General features: G+C 46.8%; 17 non-coding genes and 1 pseudogene across 17 annotated transcripts; all 18 read left to right on the top strand.

Annotated features, from left to right (window-relative positions):
- The first annotated feature begins 65 nt into the window (after positions 1-65).
- LOC133437093 (5S ribosomal RNA) lies at positions 66-184 on the top strand. Its single transcript, XR_009780576.1, has one exon. It is a non-coding gene; the product is annotated as a 5S ribosomal RNA (ribosomal RNA).
- Positions 185-383: 199 nt separating this feature from the next.
- Positions 384-502, top strand: LOC133437179 (5S ribosomal RNA). The gene has a single exon (XR_009780657.1). It is a non-coding gene; the product is annotated as a 5S ribosomal RNA (ribosomal RNA).
- A 197-nt stretch (positions 503-699) lies between these two features.
- LOC133437065 (5S ribosomal RNA) lies at positions 700-818 on the top strand. Its single transcript, XR_009780548.1, has one exon. It is a non-coding gene; the product is annotated as a 5S ribosomal RNA (ribosomal RNA).
- Positions 819-1,035: 217 nt separating this feature from the next.
- Positions 1,036-1,154, top strand: LOC133437172 (5S ribosomal RNA). The gene has a single exon (XR_009780651.1). It is a non-coding gene; the product is annotated as a 5S ribosomal RNA (ribosomal RNA).
- A 199-nt stretch (positions 1,155-1,353) lies between these two features.
- Positions 1,354-1,472, top strand: LOC133437082 (5S ribosomal RNA). Its single transcript, XR_009780565.1, has one exon. It is a non-coding gene; the product is annotated as a 5S ribosomal RNA (ribosomal RNA).
- Positions 1,473-1,689: 217 nt separating this feature from the next.
- Positions 1,690-1,808, top strand: LOC133437194 (5S ribosomal RNA; annotated as a pseudogene).
- A 199-nt stretch (positions 1,809-2,007) lies between these two features.
- Positions 2,008-2,126, top strand: LOC133437089 (5S ribosomal RNA). The gene has a single exon (XR_009780572.1). It is a non-coding gene; the product is annotated as a 5S ribosomal RNA (ribosomal RNA).
- Positions 2,127-2,325: 199 nt separating this feature from the next.
- LOC133437229 (5S ribosomal RNA) lies at positions 2,326-2,444 on the top strand. Its single transcript, XR_009780693.1, has one exon. It is a non-coding gene; the product is annotated as a 5S ribosomal RNA (ribosomal RNA).
- Positions 2,445-2,661: 217 nt separating this feature from the next.
- LOC133437168 (5S ribosomal RNA) lies at positions 2,662-2,780 on the top strand. Its single transcript, XR_009780647.1, has one exon. It is a non-coding gene; the product is annotated as a 5S ribosomal RNA (ribosomal RNA).
- A 199-nt stretch (positions 2,781-2,979) lies between these two features.
- LOC133437071 (5S ribosomal RNA) lies at positions 2,980-3,098 on the top strand. Its single transcript, XR_009780554.1, has one exon. It is a non-coding gene; the product is annotated as a 5S ribosomal RNA (ribosomal RNA).
- A 217-nt stretch (positions 3,099-3,315) lies between these two features.
- Positions 3,316-3,434, top strand: LOC133437178 (5S ribosomal RNA). Its single transcript, XR_009780656.1, has one exon. It is a non-coding gene; the product is annotated as a 5S ribosomal RNA (ribosomal RNA).
- Positions 3,435-3,633: 199 nt separating this feature from the next.
- LOC133437228 (5S ribosomal RNA) lies at positions 3,634-3,752 on the top strand. Its single transcript, XR_009780692.1, has one exon. It is a non-coding gene; the product is annotated as a 5S ribosomal RNA (ribosomal RNA).
- Positions 3,753-3,951: 199 nt separating this feature from the next.
- On the top strand, positions 3,952-4,070 carry LOC133437029 (5S ribosomal RNA). The gene has a single exon (XR_009780515.1). It is a non-coding gene; the product is annotated as a 5S ribosomal RNA (ribosomal RNA).
- A 217-nt stretch (positions 4,071-4,287) lies between these two features.
- LOC133437017 (5S ribosomal RNA) lies at positions 4,288-4,406 on the top strand. The gene has a single exon (XR_009780504.1). It is a non-coding gene; the product is annotated as a 5S ribosomal RNA (ribosomal RNA).
- Positions 4,407-4,623: 217 nt separating this feature from the next.
- On the top strand, positions 4,624-4,742 carry LOC133437137 (5S ribosomal RNA). Its single transcript, XR_009780618.1, has one exon. It is a non-coding gene; the product is annotated as a 5S ribosomal RNA (ribosomal RNA).
- Positions 4,743-4,941: 199 nt separating this feature from the next.
- LOC133437123 (5S ribosomal RNA) lies at positions 4,942-5,060 on the top strand. Its single transcript, XR_009780605.1, has one exon. It is a non-coding gene; the product is annotated as a 5S ribosomal RNA (ribosomal RNA).
- A 199-nt stretch (positions 5,061-5,259) lies between these two features.
- On the top strand, positions 5,260-5,378 carry LOC133437032 (5S ribosomal RNA). The gene has a single exon (XR_009780518.1). It is a non-coding gene; the product is annotated as a 5S ribosomal RNA (ribosomal RNA).
- Positions 5,379-5,595: 217 nt separating this feature from the next.
- Positions 5,596-5,714, top strand: LOC133437058 (5S ribosomal RNA). Its single transcript, XR_009780541.1, has one exon. It is a non-coding gene; the product is annotated as a 5S ribosomal RNA (ribosomal RNA).
- Positions 5,715-9,072: the final 3,358 nt, after the last annotated feature.

Genomic DNA, 9,072 nt, shown 5'->3' with positions numbered 1-9,072 from the left:
TCAATGACTTGTATTATATACTTATCTTCAACTCCATATAAGAAGTATTTCAAGCTGCAGCTTCTGCTTACGGCCATACCAGCCTGGATGCGCCCGATCTCGTCTGATCTCGGAAGCTAAGCAGGGTCGGGCCTGGTTAGTACTTGGATGGGAGACCGCCTGGGAATACCAGGTGCTGTAAGCTTTTTCAACCAGCAGAGAACGCTCTCGCTTAATCTACCCACACATATTTCAACGTGGTAACAGCGACAGCTCACGTCCTAAAGTGTTTTGCACATGGTTAAGGCACTTTAACTCCAACAAATAAAAAAAACAAATCTATGACTTATATTCTATGACTTATCTTCAACTCCATACAAGAGGTATTTCAAGCTGCAGCTTCAGCTTACGGCCATACCAGCCTGGATGCGTCCAATCTCATCTGATCTCGGAAGCTAAGCAGGGTCGGGCCTGGTTAGTACTTGGATGGGAGACCGCCTGGGAATACAGGGTGCTGTAAGCTTGTTCAACCAGCAGAGAGCGCTCTCGCTTAATCTACCCACACATATTTCAACGTGGTAACAGCGACAGCTCATGTCCTAAAGTCTTTTGCACATGGTTAAGGCACTTTAACTACAAAAAAAAAACAACAAATCTATGACTTATATTCTATGACTTATCTTCAACTCCATACAAGAGGTATTTCAAGCTGCAGCTTCTGCTTACTGCCATACCAGCCTGGATGCGCCCGATCTCGTCTGATCTCGGAAGCTAAGCAGGGTGGGGCCTGGTTAGTACTTGGATGGGAGACCGCCTGGGAATACCAGGTGCTGTAAGCTTTTTCAACCTGCAGAGAACGCTCTCGCTTAATCTAACCACATATATTTCAACGTGGTAACAGCGAAAGCTCACGTCCTAAAGTGTTTTGCACATGGTTAAGGCACTTTAACTCCAACAAATAAGCGCTTCTAAATTATTATCACCAACAAATCAATGACTTATATTATATGACTTATCTTCAACTCCATATATGAGGTATTTCAAGCTGCAGCTTCTGCTAACGGCCATACCAGCCTGGATGCGCCTGATCTCGTCTGATCTCGGAAGCTAAGCAGGGTCGGGCCTGGTTAGTACTTGGATGGGAGACAGCCTGGGAATACCAGGTGCTGTAAGCTTTTTCAACCTGCAGAGAGCGCTCTCGCTTAATCTACCCACACATATTTCAACGTGGTAACAGCGACAGCTCACGTCCTAAAGTGTTTTGCACATGGTTAAGGCACTTTAACTCCAACAAATAAAACCAACAAATCTATGACTTATATTCTATGACTTATCTTCAACTCCATACAAGAGGTATTTCAAGCTGCAGCTTCTGCTTACGGCCATACCAGCCTGGATGCGCCCGATCTCGTCTGATCTCGGAAGCTAAGCAGGGTCGGGCCTGGTTAGTACTTGGATGGGAGACCGCCTGGGAATACCAGGTGCTGTAAGCTTTTTCAACCTGCAGAGAACGCTCTCGCTTAATCTACCCACATATATTTCAACGTGGTAACAGCGAAAGCTCACGTCCTAAAGTGTTTTGCACATGGTTAAGGCACTTTAACTCCAACAAATAAGCGCTTCTAAATTATTATCACCAACAAATCAATGACTTATATTATATGACTTATCTTCAACTCCATATAAGAGCTATTTCAAGCTGCAGCTTCTGCTAACGACCATACCAGCCTGGATGCGCCAGATCTAGTCTGATTTCGGAAGCTAAGCAGGGTCGGGCCTGGTTAGTACTTGGATGGGAGACCGCCTGGGAATACCGGGTGCTGTAAGCTTTTTCAACCAGCAGAGAGCGCTCTCGCTTAATCTACCCACACATATTTCAACGTGGTAACAGCGACAGCTCACGTCCTAAAGTGTTTTGCACATGGTTAAGGCACTTTAACTCCAACAAATAAAACCAACAAATCAATTACTTATATTCTATGACTTATCTTCAACTCCATATAAGAGGTATTTCAAGCTGCAGCTTCTGCTTACGGCCATACCAGCCTGGATGCGCCCGATCTCGTCTGATCTCGGAAGCTAAGCAGGGTCGGGCCTGGTTAGTACTTGGATGGGAGACCGCCTGGGAATACCAGGTGCTTTAAGCTTTTTCAACCAGCAGAGAGCGCTCTCGCTTAATCTACCCACACATATTTCAACGTGGTAAGAGCGACAGCTCACGTCCAAAAGTGTTTTGCACATGGTTAAGGCACTTTAACTCCAACAAATAAAACCAACAAATCAATTACTTATATTCTATGACTTATCTTCAACTCCATATAAGAGGTATTTCAAGCTGCAGCTTCTGCTTACGGCCATACCAGCCTGGATGCGCCCGATCTCGTCTGATCTCGGAAGCTAAGCAGGGTCGGGCCTGGTTAGTACTTGGATGGGAGACCGCCTGGGAATACCAGGTGCTGTAAGCATTTTCAACCAGCAGAGAGCGCTCTCGCTTAATCTACCCACACATATTTCAACGTGGTAACAGTGACAGCTCACGTCCAAAAGTGTTTTTCACATGGTTAAGGCACTTTAACTCCAACAAATAAGCGCTTCTAAATTATTATCACCAACAAATCAATGACTTGTATTATATGACTTATCTTCAACTCCATATAAGAAGTATTTCAAGCTGCAGCTTCAGCTTATGGCCATACCAGCCTGGATGCGCCCGATCTCGTCTGATCTCGGAAGCTTAGCAGGGTCGGGCCTGGTTTGTACTTGGATGGGAGACCGCCTGGGAATACCAGGTGCTGTAATCTTTTTCAACCAGCAGAGAGCGCTCTCGCTTAATCTACCCACACATATTTCAACGTGGTAAGAGCGACAGCTCACGTCCAAAAGTGTTTTGCACATGGTTAAGGCACTTTAACTCCAACAAATAAAACCAACAAATCAATGACTTATATTCTATGACTTATCTTCAACTACATATAAGAGGTATTTCAAGCTGCAGCTTCTGCTTACGGCCATACCAGCCTGGATGCGCCCGATCTCGTCTGATCTCGGAAGCTAAGCAGGGTCGGGCCTGGTTAGTACTTGGATGGGAGACCGCCTGGGAATACCAGGTGCTGTAAGCTTTTTCAACCAGCAGAGAGCGCTCTCGCTTAATCTACCCACACATATTTCAACGTGGTAACAGCGACAGCTCACGTCCAAAAGTGTTTTTCACATGGTTAAGGCACTTTAACTCCAACAAATAAGCGCTTCTAAATTATTATCACCAACAAATCAATGACTTATATTATATGACTTATCTTCAACTCCATATAAGAGGTATTTCAAGCAGCAGCTTCTGCTTACGGCCATACCAGCCTGGATGCGCCCGATCTTGTCTGATCTCGGAAGCTAAGCAGGGTCGGGCCTGGTTAGTACTTGGATGGGGGAACGCCTGGGAATACCAGGTGTTGTAAGCATTTTCAACCAGCAGAGAGCGCTCTCGCTTAATCTACCCACACATATTTCAACGTGGTAACAGCGACAGCTCACGTCCTAAAGTGTTTTGCACATGGTTAAGGCACTTTAACTCCAACAAATAAAACCAACAAATCAATGACTTATATTCTATTACTTATCTTCAACTCCATATAAGAGTTATTTCAAGCAGCAGATTCTGCTTACGGCCATACCAGCCTGGATGCGCCCGATCTCGTCTGATCTCGGAAGCTAAGCAGGGTCGGGCCTGGTTAGTACTTGGATGGGAGACCGCCTGGGAATACCAGGTGCTGTAAGCATTTTCAACCAGCAGAGAGCGCTCTCGCTTAATCTACCCACACATATTTCAACGTGGTAACAGCGACAGCTCACGTCCTAAAGTGTTTTGCACATGGTTAAGGCACTTTAACTCCAACAAATAAAACCAACAAATCAATGACTTATATTCTATGACTTATCTTCAACTCCATATAAGAGGTATTTCAAGCTGCAGCTTCTGCTTACGGCCATACCAGCCTGGATGCCCCCGATCACGTCTGATCTCGGAAGCTAAGCAGGGTCGGGCCTGGTTAGTACTTGGATGGGAGACCACCTGGGAATACCAGGTGCTGTAAGCTTTTTCAACCAGCAGAGAGCGCTCTCGCTTAATCTACCCACACATATTTCAACGTGGTAACAGCGACAGCTCACGTCCTAAAGTGTTTTGCACATGGTTAAGGCACTTTAACTCCAACAAATAAGCGCTTCTAAATTATTATCACCAACAAATCAATGACTTATATTATATGACTTATCTTCAACTCCATATAAGAGGTATTTCAAGCTGCAGCTTCAGCTTACGGCCATACCAGCCTGGATGCGCCCGATCTCGTCTGATCTCGGAAGCTAAGCAGGGTCGGGCCTGGTTAGTACTTGGATGGGAGACCGCCTGGGAATATCAGGTGCTGTAAGCTTTTTCAACCAGCAGAGAGCGCTCTCGCTTAATCTACCCACACATATTTCAACGTGGTAACAGCGACAGCTCACGTCCTAAAGTGTTTTGCACATGGTTAAGGCACTTTAACTCCAACAAATAAGCGCTTCTAAATTATTATCACCAACAAATCAATGACTTATATTATATGACTTATCTTCAACTCCATATAAGAGGTATTTCAAGCTGCAGCTTCTGCTTAGGGCCATACCAGCCTGGATGTGCCCGAACTCGTCTGATCTCGGAAGCTAAGCAGGGTCGGGCCTGGTTAGTACTTGGATGGGAGACCGCCTGGGAATACCAGGTGCTGTAAGCTTTTTCAACCAGCAGAGAGGGCTCTCGCTTAATCTACCCGCACATATTTCAACGTGGTAACAGCGACAGCTCTCGTCCTAAAGTGTTTTGCACATGGTTAAGGCACTTTAACTCCAACAAATAAAACCAACAAATCAATGACATATATTCTATGACTTATCTTCAACTCCATATAAGAGGTATTTCAAGCTGCAACTTCTGCTTACGGCCATACCAGCCTGGATGCGCCCGATCTCGTCTGATCTCAGAAGCTAAGCAGGGTCGGGCCTGGTTAGTACTTGGATGGGAGACCGCCTGGGAATACCAGGTGCTGTAAGTATTTTCAACCAGCAGAGAGCGCTCTCGCTTAATCTACCCACACATATTTCAACGTGGTAACAGCGACAGCTCACGTCCTAAAGTGTTTTGCACATGGTTAAGGCACTTTAACTCCAACAAATAAAACCAACAAATCAATGACTTATATTCTATGACTTATCTTCAACTCCATATAAGAGGTATTTCAAGCTGCAGCTTCTGCTTACGGCCATACCAGCCTGGATGCGCCTGATCTCGTCTGATCTCGGAAGCTAAGCAGGGTCGGGCCTGGTTAGTACTTGGATGGGAGACCGCCTGGGAATACCAGGTGCTGTAAGCTTTTTCAACCAGCAGAGAGCGCTCTCGCTTAATCTACCCACACATATTTCAACGTGGTAACAGCGACAGCTCACGTCCTAAAGTGTTTTTCACATGGTTAAGGCACTTTAACTCCAACAAATATGCGCTTCTAAATTATTATCACCAACAAATCAATGACTTATATTATATGACTTATCTTCAACTCCATATAAGAGGTATTTCAAGCTGCAGCTTCAGCTTACGGCCATACCAGCCTGGATGCGCCCGATCTCGCCTGATCTCGGAAGCTAAGCAGGGTCGGGCCTGGTTAGTACTTGGATGGGAGACCGCCTGGGAATACCAGGTGCTGTAAGCTTTTTCAACCAGCAGAGAGCGCTCTCGCTTAATCTACCCACACATATTTCAACGTGGTAACAGCGACAGCTCACGTCCTAAAGTGTTTTGCACATGGTTAAGGCACTTTAACTCCAACAAATAAAACCAACAAATCAATGACTTATATTCTATGACTTATCTTCAACTCCATATAAGAGGTATTTCAAGCTGCAGCTTCTGCTTACGGCCATACCAGCCTGGACCTGCCCCTTTGCTAACGAGGCACTGGTGCAGCTGGCAGTGATTGTGTGCAGGGCGCGGTCGGTGTGGATTGTGGAGTGTGGAGAGTGGAACACAGGCAGAGAGGAAGCAGTGGAAAAGAGAAGGCTCCCCCCGGCAGCTTTTCGCTGCACGGGGGTCAGTCTCCAGACCTTTAAGGTGGAGATGGCGGATAAAAGAGGAGATGAGGTGGAGAGGATCATGCCAAATGCTGGCAGCGAGAGGACGATGCAGGGAGACGGAAGGAGGCCGTCGGCAGCATCGGTGACGGCGATGCCGGCGGAGGTGGAGAATAGGAGAATGGAGAAGGACGGTACGAATGGATCGATGGAAGGCAGACGACGGACGGACAAAGTGGACGGAGAGAGAGCAGGTCCGCGGCAAATGGCGGTGGATGAAAGAGACAAGCAGGGAGAGAGGAGCGGAGCGGAGGCGGAGGACAGAGCGCTGGTGGTCACGGTGGAGATCGAGGGGCCGGATGAAATCACAACGATTGAGCTGCTCAAAGCTATTGATGGGACATGTGGACGTGTGGTGGGGTGCAGGCAGAAAGGCGGAAAAAAGTGGGAAATCTCGATGGGGAATCCCAAAGGGAAATCAAGACTGCTGGATGGATTTAAATTAAGGCAGTCAAACGTGATTGCGTCTGAGGTGGAAAAGGACACGAGGATTGTTTCCTTCCTAATGCTGCCCGTGTATATAACGGATGGACAGATCACTGAAAAGCTGAGACATTGGGGAGTAATGCCTGCATCCCACATCAGACGGCGGAAATGGGCGGGGACGCAGGTTTTTGATGGTACGAGATATTTAAAAGTGAGATTCACGGACACGGTCACGTCTCTGCCATACTCAACCAAGTTTGAGACCATTGAAGGGGCAGAGTACTTTAGAGTACTGCACGATCGGCAGGAAAGGGTGTGCAGGCTCTGTCTCCAACCGGGGCACATTGTAAGAGAGTGTCCTGATTTCACCTGCCACAAATGTAAGAAACATGGACATTACGCACGCGAGTGCACGGTGGACACGTGCAGGGGCTGCAAGAGAGCGGAGGACACCTGCGTCTGCTTGCAGACGGGAGCGGAGGAGGAGAAAGAGAAGACGGAGAATGGCGCGGGCGGAGAACGCAGGCTGGAGCAGCTGGAGGGATGCGCGCACGAGATCGAGGAAGGCGTGCACGAGTTGGATGAGAGCGAGATGGAGACGGAGAAGGAGATCGAGGAGGACGGGTCGGGAGAGGATGAGGAGAAGCGACCGACGACGGCGGGAGGACGGAGTGAGGAAGCGGTAGAGAGAGGGAGGAGAGGACGGCGAGGAATCGAGCGAGCTGGCAGCTGGCGCTCTCGCAGCCAGAGCAGCGTCGAGACGAGAGGAAGGATAAAAGAAAGAAGGAAGACTTCGCGGGAGGTGAGCGCTGAACTCACAGACTTGTGTGAGGGTACTAAAACAAAGAAATTGATGAAAGAGGGGGGAGGGAAGGGAGAGGGATGACATGGATAAATGATTAGGATGACAGCAGTGTTTGGACTTTTCCTTTTTCATTTATCCTCAATGTTGAGCGGCCTGCACATAATTTCGCAGAATGCGAACGGACTGAAGAACCCAGACAAACTGGAAAAAATGTTGAATATATGTGCAGCGGATATTATTTGCATACAGGAGACGCACTGGGATGGACGGATGATCGACACCTGTAAGGCAATGTGGAAGGGCTCGGTGTATGCGAGCAGGACAGATGACAATGTGGGGGGGGTGGCAATTTTGTTGAAGGAGGGGCTAAAATCAAGTCTTGTGCAAAATGACAATGGGGGGAGGTTTATAAAGATTTTGTTTGAATTTAGAGGAGTTTCTTTTTCGTTAGCAAATGTTTATGCACCAAATGACTCGAGGGAGAGAGGACTCTTTTTCCAGAAGTACGAAGGCTTTATGGGGACCAGTGATTTTGTGTTGGGGGATTTTAATGTCAAGATGAGTAGATTAGACATCAGGGACAGTGGGAAATTTCGAAATGATGCCTCAAGGGGAATACTGACTGAAATAATGAGGAAGTATCATATGTGGGACGTGTGGAGGCAGAAGAATCCTGCGGGGAAAGTGTTCTCCAGAACACAAATGTCGAATGAATGTTTGAAACAGAGCCGTATTGATTTAATTTTGATAAAAGAAAAGTATTATGATTTGGTCATGAATATGGAATATAAGGTTACGTGTCTCAGTGACCACACAACGGTACATCTTGAACTGGGTAGGAGGGAGGGGGGTAAGGGAGGGGGTTTGTGGCATTTCAATGCCAAACTACTGGAGGATGGTGACTTTAAAAAAAGAATGAAAGAGATTATTCAGCATGACAGCTCACAATGGTTGAATGGTGGAGAGGTGTTAGAGGGATGGGAAAATTTAAAGAAAAGAATCAGGAAGATAAGTATGAAACACGCAGCAAGGAGGAATTTCAAAAAGAAAGAGAGAGAAAAGTTCCTTAGAAGAGAAATCACACGTTTAAATGCTGCCGAGGTTATAAGTGAAGAAGCTGTGGTGAGCTGTCATGCTGAACTAAAGGAGATAGAGAGAATGAAATGTGAAGGTGCGATTGTGCGGAGCAGGGCGAGATATGCCGTAGAGGGGGAAAGGAACACTGGGTTTTTTTTGAGGATGGAGAAACAGAAACAACAGAAATGTTTTATCAGGGGAGTAAGGACTGAGGGGGGTGGGTTGAAGACAGACCTAGTGGGGATTTTGGGAGGTGTGCATGATTTTTACGGGAGGATGTTTACTAGCGAGGGAGTGGATGAGAGAGTGATGAAAGATGTGCTGGAGAGTGTGACTGTGAGTGTAACAGAAGAGGAGAGGGATGAATGTGACAGTGACATCACAGCAGAGGAAATAGAACAGGCAATTGCTGCTTTGAGTATGAATAGGAGTCCTGGTAGTGATGGCCTAACAGCCAATTTCTACAAAGCATTTAAAGAACTGATGGGGCCGATTTTACATGCAGTTTTTAGAGAAATGGAAAGACGCCAGACAGTACCAGAATCATTCACAATGGGGATAATTACTCTGATCTTCAAGAAGGGGCAGGCTGATGATCTGGGGAACTACAGGCCAATCACACTACTGAATAC

Source organism: Cololabis saira, unplaced genomic scaffold (assembly GCF_033807715.1).
Source record: "Cololabis saira isolate AMF1-May2022 unplaced genomic scaffold, fColSai1.1 scf075, whole genome shotgun sequence".
NCBI lineage: Eukaryota > Metazoa > Chordata > Actinopteri > Beloniformes > Belonidae > Cololabis > Cololabis saira.
The sequence above is the reverse complement of the archived record's forward strand: the minus strand, read 5'-3'. Positions and strand labels throughout refer to the sequence as shown.